The sequence below is a fragment of the Drosophila albomicans genome, chromosome 2R (assembly GCF_009650485.2).
Source record: "Drosophila albomicans strain 15112-1751.03 chromosome 2R, ASM965048v2, whole genome shotgun sequence".
NCBI classification, from domain to species: Eukaryota; Metazoa; Arthropoda; class Insecta; order Diptera; family Drosophilidae; genus Drosophila; species Drosophila albomicans.
Window position 1 is genome coordinate 35161950 of NC_047631.2, and position 10873 is coordinate 35172822.

At 35.5% G+C, this 10873-nt stretch overlaps 1 long non-coding RNA gene across 1 annotated transcript; it reads right to left on the reverse strand.

Moving 5' to 3' along the window:
* Window positions 1–8914: 8914 nt before the first annotated feature.
* LOC117575106 (uncharacterized) lies at window positions 8915–9204 on the reverse strand. The gene is made up of 2 exons (XR_004572841.2): window positions 9109–9204; window positions 8915–9047 (listed from the first exon to the last, which is right to left on the reverse strand). It is a non-coding gene; the product is annotated as an uncharacterized LOC117575106 (long non-coding RNA).
* Between the last annotated feature and the right edge of the window lie 1669 nt (window positions 9205–10873).

Here is a 10873-nt window from a genome sequence, read left to right on the forward strand (position 1 = left end):
AAATGGTATGTTTTGTATATCGATATAGTACACCATTCAAAATATACCATAAACGGCACAATGTGCCAGATTGTCGGTCAAAGCAACTCAGACCCCTAGTAAGTAGGCGTTTTTGCCCATACAAAAGTATTTCTTTAATAACTTCCACAATTTTTATCTGATCTCAACCAAATTTTCAGAAATCATAACTACTTCAGAAATTATTGTATATACCATTCGTAGCTCTAGCTTTAAAATTACACTTGTTATTCGATTTTTTTGATTTGCGGGGGGGGGGGGGGGTAGTGGGCGTGGCAAAAATTTGAAACAAACTTGATCTGCGTGCAAACATAACAAATGCTGTCGAAAAAAAAGTATAGCTCTATCTCTTATAGTCTCTGAGATCTAGGTGTTCATACGGACGGACGGACGGACGGACAGACGGACAGACGGACAGACGGATGTGGCTATATCGTCTCGGCTGTTGACGCTGATCAAGAATATATATACTTTATAGGGTCGGAGATGCCTCCTTCTACCTGTTACATACATTTCCTGCCGGCACAAAGTTATAATACCCTTCTACCCTATGGGTAGCGGGTATAAAAATATGGGCGGAACAATTTTGGAGAGCAAAAATATTATATAACATTTAAGTAAAACTATTTAGTGAACCGAACTAGTCCTATTGTCGGTGTTAGTTATTTTCATACATCTTCCTGCTACTAGAAGCATCTATGTTATTTCTGTCATGTTTGAACAATGAGTAATTTAACCAGAGTAACGAAATAATAATATTCCATTTTGTAGAACATTGATAATGTTGATGTTCTCAACATTTCAAACCGTTATGTAAGCCGAAATTGAAGAAGTTAAAACGCACAAGTATACGCTTGAAATGCGTTCAATATCCATTGGTCGTAGGATGGTCAACAATGCCATTGACTTGAACTTTTCGTCGGATGGAGCTTGGTGTTGTCCTTGTTGGTGACTCTAGGTGCCGTTACCATGGTACATTAAGAACGACTCCGGTTGTAAATTCAACTGTTTTATGTGCTTTTTTTTACGCATTGCTAAACTACTAGCCAACCAGGACCAGACAGGGTTCAGTTTTCAGTTTGCAATGGGCACGCCTCACAAATGTTTCCCTCAAACATGACGACCGCAAAGCAACATAAAAAAAGGATGGCAATTGAAACATGAGCCTATTACTTTAATTAGATGTTAGAATGGTTTCCATTCATGATTATTCTGTTATTTACATTAGCTCCATGACACCCCCATACTGACGTATACTTATTTTAAGAAAATAAGGCGACCCCAGATGTGATGATCTAGTAGTGTTAGTTATCAGAATCTGAATTCATTGGTCGTTCATGGTACGTCATTTTGGTGGCCTTTAAATCTCTCAAAATATGATTATTGTAGAAAAACTTTATTAACGAATCAACCCTTGTTCGCTGAAAACAGAAGAACCCATACTGAGGCATTATATTTTCACATATTACTACTATGGCCCGATTAAATATCAATAACCCAATAGGAAGCCGTATGGTATCTGATTACACTGTCACTCCTCATGTCACGTAGTCTGTGAACGACTAAGACATATTACACTAGGCCACAAACGCATCGGTTGTGTGTATGTATATAAAAAATGAGGTATGGCGGAAAGACAGGATGTGCAGCCTATATGTCAAATACACCAAATGCTGGATAGATGTCTGGCCTGAAAACTAAGCAAACAAAATCAAAAGACAACGGGCAACTGAACTGACTCTTAATCTTGAATGTGTATATCATTTGGATTGATTGCAGGAATAGACAAGCCGTGAAGTGTTTTTGTTTGCTTGTGGCCGTTTGCTATGATGTTTCCCTCTAAGACAGAGAATATGTATTATGTATGTGTATTTTATGTGTGGATATGTGAATCTGTGAACCGGATAAGTTTTGTTTGCCAAGAGGACATCCGAACAAGCGTCGCCGTCAGACGCCAATGACGCCGTCGATGTCACACTTGAATTGTTGACACGAGCAGTAGCGTAAATGAGTTATGAATTTCGTAGTCACGGATTTCCAACCCTTTCCATAGTTGATACGTTTTTATAATAATTTAAAATAATTTGTGTTTTGAATAAACTAAATCGGATCGAAATATTTTTATAAGAATTTTATTATTTGAATTAATTTTAATATAATAATAAAATAATATAATATAAATATAATAATAAAATAATAATAATAAAAGTCTGATATTGCTGTACTTGAAAGGAATTATAATAGAAGTTCCAAGATATCTGTAGAAGTGCAAGAACGATTTGAAAGTTTGTTAGTTGTAATTATTCGACATATTGTCGTACATCGTACTGGTTTTGGAAATGACGTGAAATCCCTTTATTTTTGCGATATTTTTTCGCTTTTTATTATGCGAACTACACCTTACAAAAATTTGAAATCATAAAGTTGAAAGTGACATTTTGGGAATAGTGCAAACAATGCAAGATGCTACACGCACGTACAGAGAGTGACGTACGCTTACATACATGCACAGGCGCATAGACACTTACACACAAACACATACACATACAGTCAGGGGAGAAGACAAGATACTCGTGGCGAGCACTTGAAAGAACCGCAGTAAGCCAGCAAAAAGATGTCGACGAAGTGCAAAGCGCTTCAAACGATTTTCCGCAAAGTTGACTGCCTCTTGCAGTGGAAGGTGTTTGAATGTGCCTGTGGGTGGGTATTTGTGTGTATATACGCGTACATGGATGTTTACGGCCACAACAGAGACAGTCGTAGGAGCAGCTGCAAAGCCTGAAATAAAATTTTCTGCAAAAGCCTTTAGGTATTTCACGCCAGCAAAATATGCGAATATGTTAGATAGGAGGGGGTGAAGAAGATCATTGAGGTCGGGTGCTGCCAACTTCACACCCAATGGCGGCAAATTTTTGGCAACAAACTTCTATACTCGCTAAGGAAGCAGCAATACTATACAAGAAACAAGGGCCAGATGAAATCGGGGCTCTAAGTGTGTAAGTCGGTGGTGTTGTATATATGTATGTATGTATGCGTAAGTCTGTGTGTGTGTGTTTGTGTGAGTGCGTGAAGTAAGCGAATGTCTGCGAATTTATTGCCCAGGGAAGCATATCTTCAGCATGACGCTCGCTTTTTTCGTTTTCACCAGTGCTGCAACATGTCTCAAAGTTGTCGAAGCGTAGGCGGCTCAGTTGCTGCTGCAAGGGGAATAGACTTTCGTAAGTTAGCCAACACCAGGACAACAAAAAACTAGAAGCCGCATATGTTTTAGTGACACAACTGTGTTGACAGTTGTGTAAAATATACGCGTCCTCATAATTTATATGAGTATTGTTAACTTAACGTGACTGCGTCTTGGGAACAAAGCTACTTGCCAGATGTTAGCCTAGTCTAACACCAAGGCTTATAGACACGACCTGGCTCATGCAGACTCCATGTCTTCAAATCAGCAAGTCGCCGATGTCTGCACGTTCTCGCAATTAGCCAAATGGTCTCACGACCTCACTTGCGCCCTTTGTTCGCCTTCGCAAATGAACGACATGTCGACACTTCTTGCATTAGAAAAACGGAAAGTTAATTCATGCCTATAGAACAACGATTTTTTCTTTGCCGTGAGGTTGAACAATCCGTAAATATAATATATTGTATTTAATAATCTCTGCAAACGAAATCAAGACCATTTACTGCAAAGGAATTGATAATCGAAGCGTTTTGTTATAGCCAAGGCTAGCAGCCGCATCCAATCAAAATAATCACTTAATTATTTATCTTTGCGACATGTGGTTACAACAAATAAACAAATTCTAATTTATCTGGTTTGTTGTTAACTAATTATAATTTTTTAATTTCATCACACTTGTCATCATTTATTAATTGTAATTGTATAAGCTAAAAGATAAACAAGTTTTTATAAATTCTATTAAGAAAGAAAATTTAAGCCCTGGCAAGTTATGAATAGGAATAGTAACGGTTGAACTCATATATATCAATTACTTACCATAGTTGATTTATCTGAAGAGAATCGTTGTTGTTAGTAACCATTCTTGTTTGATTATTTAGAGGAGATATCGACTTACAATCAACTTAAACGCTGCCTAGATCTTTTTGGTACCACAAACGCGTTTGTTTCTATTTTCATATCTATTGCAACTCAATTCGAGTTTGATTTGATTGCAACCATCCCTCAATCAAAAAGTAACAGATCGATGCATTGTCAGTTGCATTAATTTGCTGTTGTTTGCATAGTTTGTAATGTCGGTCAGTTGTATGTAGTTGTCGCTGATGCTGAAAGCTTTGTCATTCTTAGAGTGAATTGTTTTACTTTGTATATGGGTTAGACGACTGTGCGCTATGCTAAGCAATCAATGTTGATATCATCTAAAATTCAGTTACTATGCTTTGTGTTTAAAATGATATATGTAGCTAACAGTAATAATCATGTATGTAGCACATAATTTCATAACAATGATGAGGTCTATGTAACTTAGCTGAATACTCAACTCATAATAATATTGTGGTCGACTCCTGAATCCTCATTGCTTTATTAACAAAAGTACAATTACTTAGTATTCGATCTCTCAATCTTCAAATCGAATTTCGTGAATTGTCGAAATAAAATAAAAATATAATAGCCTGATACCACACGGGGTGAGACATGATAAACAGAGGTGGAGGCTAAGTACTTGTATGCAGCCTTTTTTGATGTCGCTATCGTCAGCAGAGCTGCGGCTTGGCAACCGTTATGCTTTAACTAAATTGCGGTACTTGTGGCCAACGAGGAGGGAGGCTATGTGTGTGGGTGTGGGTGTGGGTATGGGTGTTTCATGCATCACTGGGCGCGCAAACACTCAAGCAATTAAAACTACAAATTTTGCAAACTTTTTGCATTAGTTTTGTGTTGATGATGTGCACAAAGTCGCTGCGGAAACTGAAATTAGCAGCTGCGTCTACATAGTATGCAGAAGCTAAGCGTAAGCACACACACACCAAGCATAGATATTTTGAATACGCATACGCACACAAATATGGCATTCGTATGTCTGCAGACCAACTGCATTCGTATGTGTTTAATGTGGCGAGGCAGCGCTAAGTGTCGCGGTTTCAAAATGGCGCTCAACTTGCCGTCGACCCGTCGCGAGTTCTCTGCATGCAGTTGTGGAAGCAGTGCACTGCCTTTTTTCGGCTTGCCAACAATTCCTCAGCGATTTCAAAGCATCGAACAATTCTCAGATACCACATCGCTGGGCTACTGGCTTCTGTGACTAACCCTACGGCTTTAAGCTGGACAAACTATATAGCGTATATAGTTTTTCTTAACTATTTCACAGACATTTTCGGTTTGAGTGAATGTGAAGCATTGGAACTTCTTAGTGCGCTTGATTGATGACACAACGCACGAATTTGTATGTGGACTTTGCTCTTAATAGTTGATCAGAGTATGTATTTGCGTGAACAGCTTGCGTGTCACATTTACATTACATTGTAAATAACAAAAAGAAACCACCCGAGAACATGTCAATACGAGTATCTTACATAACACGGAAGCACGAAACAAGCTGGAGAAAATTGACAAACCTGTTGTCAGAAAAATTTAATTAGTTTGGGAGCATTTGCTCAATTTGAATTAAGCTAATTAGATATTGGCAAACATAATTGCTGAGAATAGTTTTAGATTTTACCTACTGCTTTTGTAATGGTTTTCCTAGTATGACATTTTTGCATAGATGATTGAATTATATTTTCTATCTAATAATTAACAAGTTATTTAGAAAAGAGCTTATTCTTATTTTATGTTAAACTTAGACAGTGTGCAGTAATTTAAAAATACAGTTTTAAATGTGTTTTACTTTTCGAACTTAGCTTACTCAGCGCTCTTACTAGCAAAGCGCATAATGATAACCCTTAACTTTCACATACGCCACGGAGAATAGTACGTGGAAGCAAACAAGTGAGGCCTAACGAGTAAGCAGTTTTTGTATACGTTAAACTCAACATGGAGCAACAGGCAAATTATGTCAACGAGTTTGCAGTCAACAAAACGGAGAATTCCCATGAGAATTGCAGAAGCAATAGCAACAAGTAAGACAGGTGCAGTCAAGATTGCCCGACTATGAAACACCTGAACTTACATATGGCCCACTCTTGCCTCATACATAATTTTTACAGTTGGTGCAAAGCTATTATACCCTTCTAAGCTCTAGTTTGCGGGTATAACAACAGCATCTGTAAAAGCTGAAGTAGCACAACCATTGGAAAATGCTCGTCCTAGTAAATAATGTGACAATCAAATAAGTCCGACATAAAGATTCAATAGCACTGAAAAGAAGAGCTACATCAAGTGACTTCAACGATTTCACCACAATACGAACACACAATAAGAAGACATTTGTGGCTTAAATTTTAAATATTCGGTTTTCAAAAGCCAACACTAAAATTAAAAAGTGGGTGTGAGTTTTTAGAAGTAAAGCCTGAAGAAAATATGAGGTAACTCAATGGCATGCCATATAATATTTTATGCTGATAAATTGCCGTTTTTATTGCATTTGCTTTGAGTGAAAACATTTTTTCGCCAAAGCTAGGCAGGTCAATGGTCCTGTTCAGAAAACGCAAGAAAAAGGCTAAACCCAGTCCAGACAGTCACGCAGAAAAAAGGCAAAGTCCAGGAGCTGGCATATGGGTAAAGTGTAAAAATGCAACTGGGTACAAACTCTGATTCAGTTTCATTGAGTGACTGGCTGCTGGACGCCCACATTTTGGTTGCCTGGATCGTTTGTTATGTTTCTGATGTTTGATTATTATGTTTGATGGCACTTGGGAGTGGATGGGGAACTGCCACAAAAGCGTTGATGAATGATTTTCCACTTTCCTCCAAGCAGCTAGTGTTACATAAAACTTTACAGATTACTAGTAAAAATAAAATGTATAACTACAACTTAACGACCAATAAAAGCGTTACAGAAGTTCTGGAGGAACTAATTTCAATTTTTTACTCTTCGATATTTTAGCCAAGCCAAGCCAAACTTACTAAATTTAATTTTATTTTGCATTTTACTATGCCCAGCCCAGTAAGTAAAAACAACAAAAAAAAGTCAACAAACCAATTCGACTTCCAACGCCGCAATATCCACTTTCCATTTAATTTACATGCCAAACGCAGCCAAAAGAGCAAAGCGAACGAACAGTGACAGTTGCAAAAACACAGTAAAAAAAGAAGTGCTCACACTCTTTCTCCTCTGCTGCATCCTCTTGGCCGATGCTACTTAAATGTAACTTTTTAGCTCTTTTAAGAATAACAATGATTACATTTTAAAATATCGACTAGGTATTACCCCTTGGTATTTTGATTCTACTTATGTGTTAAAATACTTGCAGCTTCTCACTCAATGTACTTGTAATTCTATCCAGATACACATTTGGAGGTGCGTTGAAATTAGCATTATACATATAACATTACTGCAATATAATAATACTTCTCTAAATTTTGTTTTACATTAAAAATTGAAAATGCACACTTATATGAGTAACACCAAATATTCTTTTGTGGTTTGTGATGAAAACATAATCCAAGGAATAAATTTGACATTTGTGCATTCACTCAAATGCAGCTGCATTGCAGAAGTCGATAACAATATTAATTGGCATGTGGAAACTCATCAAAATTAAACCCCAACAAGCTTTTTAGTTTCTAGGACTCAGTAATTTTGTGAAGCTAACGATGAGTTCCACGTAAAAAACATTTGTCCACGTAAAAAAACATTTGTCAAACTTATTCGTCTGTAATTTTTTATTTTTCCACAAAGAAAATTACATCATTTCTTAGCTACTGTGCAATCTGAATTTTATTTATTTATTACTATTGTGTCATTCAAAGAAATCAAGTTGTCGGCTCCCATATTTTTATAAATCAATGTTAAGCACAGCTTCCTATGATAAAGACTTGAGGTAAACATTCCCCATCTAATAAAATGTTTATGGGTACGTACTGAAAAGGGATTGAAAACCAATAAAATGCTAAAGGCACGCACAGAGGTCGTAAGTCTTAGAACGACCTACCGATATTATGCCGTTGATGTTTCTTTGAAATTTAATTTATGTGCTAAATTTACGATATTTACAAAATTAAAATCAACACAAAAGAGATTTACAAAGCCGTTGTAGCAATACATTAATTTTATATACCTCAATTCAATCAATGAGTGCTCTATGTATTTATATTTCGTGATGTTTGTTGTTGATTCTAAAAATCAAACTATATTTTTGATTATGTTATCATTATTGCGATGAGTAGTAGCTTTCAGTATAATTTTATAATTATCTTACAATTATATATTTTGTACATATATTTAGAGCGACTAACTTACTTTTATTAAAACTCCCTTTCTAGATCTCCTGACGGCTTAAAAACGACCCTTGTGGAAAATAGGAAAATTGTTGTACGCTTGAACGCAACACTAACCAGGCCAACGGAGAAAAACGAAACGTGGTCAGCAAGTTCAAACTAATTATGTTAAAAGCTTTTCATCGTGTCATGTTGCAAATTAGTAAGATGTGGACTAGTCTGAAACGACAAAGGCCGTTGTTTGCATCTAACAAAACATAAACATAATGTTTACAAGAATGCTACACTTAAAAAAACAGAGCAGATGGTATACGCAGTTGATACGATTCAACATACACCACCCAAATGCAAAGCTCTATTTTCGTATTATCAAAAGTCTTCATCAACATGAATTACTAAAACCTCTGGCTATTTTGACAATTAGCATCAGTGATCCGTGACATTGCTCATAAAAGGAAAAAAAAATTGGTAATTTCGTGAACTTTCTAATTGTCGTTAGTAAATGTAAAAGTCTTCCTTTTTATTTAATAATAAAATTATAATAAATAAATAACGAGATTTTTTAAAAGTAATTTCATTTTATTAAATTCAACCTTGGAGGTATATTACAAAAAAAATTGTGTACTTTTGTTACTTGGATTTCGTTGCCCCGTCTTACAATTGTTCAAAAAGGAATCAAGCTGTTGCACAGCTAAAATTTAAACAAAAGAATTAATTTTACAGCACAAAAGAATTTCAATTGCAGTACATACAAATTACCCAAAGCAAACTCATTTTCATTTCCAGCTCTTCTGCCAGTGTTCAGGTTCGACCAAACTTTAAACTTCTTTAAATTTCGAAACAGCAAATTAAAGATTCTTACGGACTGATTAAATTTGTAATCGACTAAAGCAACCAAATCTATGACGGATGACGTTAAAAAAATTAATTTGATATGCTGTTGTTTAAGTAATCGAAACTAAAATCACCATTAAGACAACTTCTTGAATTTAGAATTTGAATTTTGCAAGCATCTAGATGTAAAGCAGATTTGCGGACCCAGCTGTTAACGGTAATTAAGAATATATGTATATACATATATGGGTTGTGAGGATAGTGATGACTCGTTCTGCGTGCTACATACAATTAAAGTTCTAAATATCAGATAGATAACTACAGTTGAGATTAAGGATATTCTACTTGTAATCACCAAGGATATTCTAGGGATTATGAAGTCAGCTTGAATTTAGTTTTAAAACATTAGTTATTAAAACAAAATAAATATGTATTGAATTCAAATATAATAAGCAAAACTCTAATTGAATACGTTTACTGAGGACCAATTTGATTATGTGCAACTTAATCGCCGTGACTGTTTTTTTGCTTTTTGCTACATAATTCATTATGTCTTTGTTGCACAAACAAAAACAACATTTGTAGCTCGCAAGTTAGAAATTTTGTGCTGAAATTAAATTAAGTTGTCACTTACTCCCAGCCCTCTTCACTTTTTCACCCACCGCTGAAAGACTTGTCCAGAAGCACAACGTAAAAGTATAACACTCAGGCCACACAAAGTTTCTTAGTAAAGTGTCAAGTTTTAGTTGTCGTAGACGATGGCCAAATTATTTTTTGAAGTTTATTGCAAGAAGGCGTGCGCGTGTGTCAGGATATGTTGTAGACTTCTATATAATATTCAACACACACGGATGACCGAACAGAATGCTGTCTCAACTTTACTATAGTTTGAAATTATATCATCACTTCGTTGGTGGGCATTCATCTGAAGTGCTTGTCTTGGACTGTCCACAACATGATAAAAGTTTGTCAGTGTAAATTCAATAAGCCAACAATTTGCATAAATGGCGCACGAACAAGAAAGTTCTATGACCGAAATTCTAAATGTTAATTTAATGACTTTATCTATAGTTCAGAAAGAAAGATAAATTAAATTAAGCGGTAAATGGAAAACATATGAAATTCGATTCTCATATGCATTCAAATGAAAATAAAGGAAACTGAATAACCAGGAAAAACATCTTTTGTTTTCTTTACATAATACCATTTATCATAAATAACATTTTCGAAACGCTTTAATTTAATTTTTTACAAAAATTGTTAAATTATGTATCGACAATTTAATGCAATCGATCCATTCGCCTTTTATGCCTTTTTACATTAACCAACTCATTGGTGCACAATTAATGTACGCGTTAATAACACATCAACTGGCCATCACACATTTCTGCAGATTATCCACTTTTCGCTGCCTTTCCGCTGCTAGCATTCCTCATCGACGCATCTTATAAAGATATCAGAATTTCAATAAAAATAATGAATACAAAAATTCATTTTCACGGCCTTACATTGCAACAGTTAATACGAAATATACTTACTTTAAGCACAGTTGTATGACCCAACTGTGTTTACTGATAATGTTTGATATTTGCCAAGGGAATATGAAATCATTTTTTACAGAGTTCATTAAATGTTGCAATACAAATATACAAAAGAAAAAGCTGGATTCTTAAAACTAAAAAG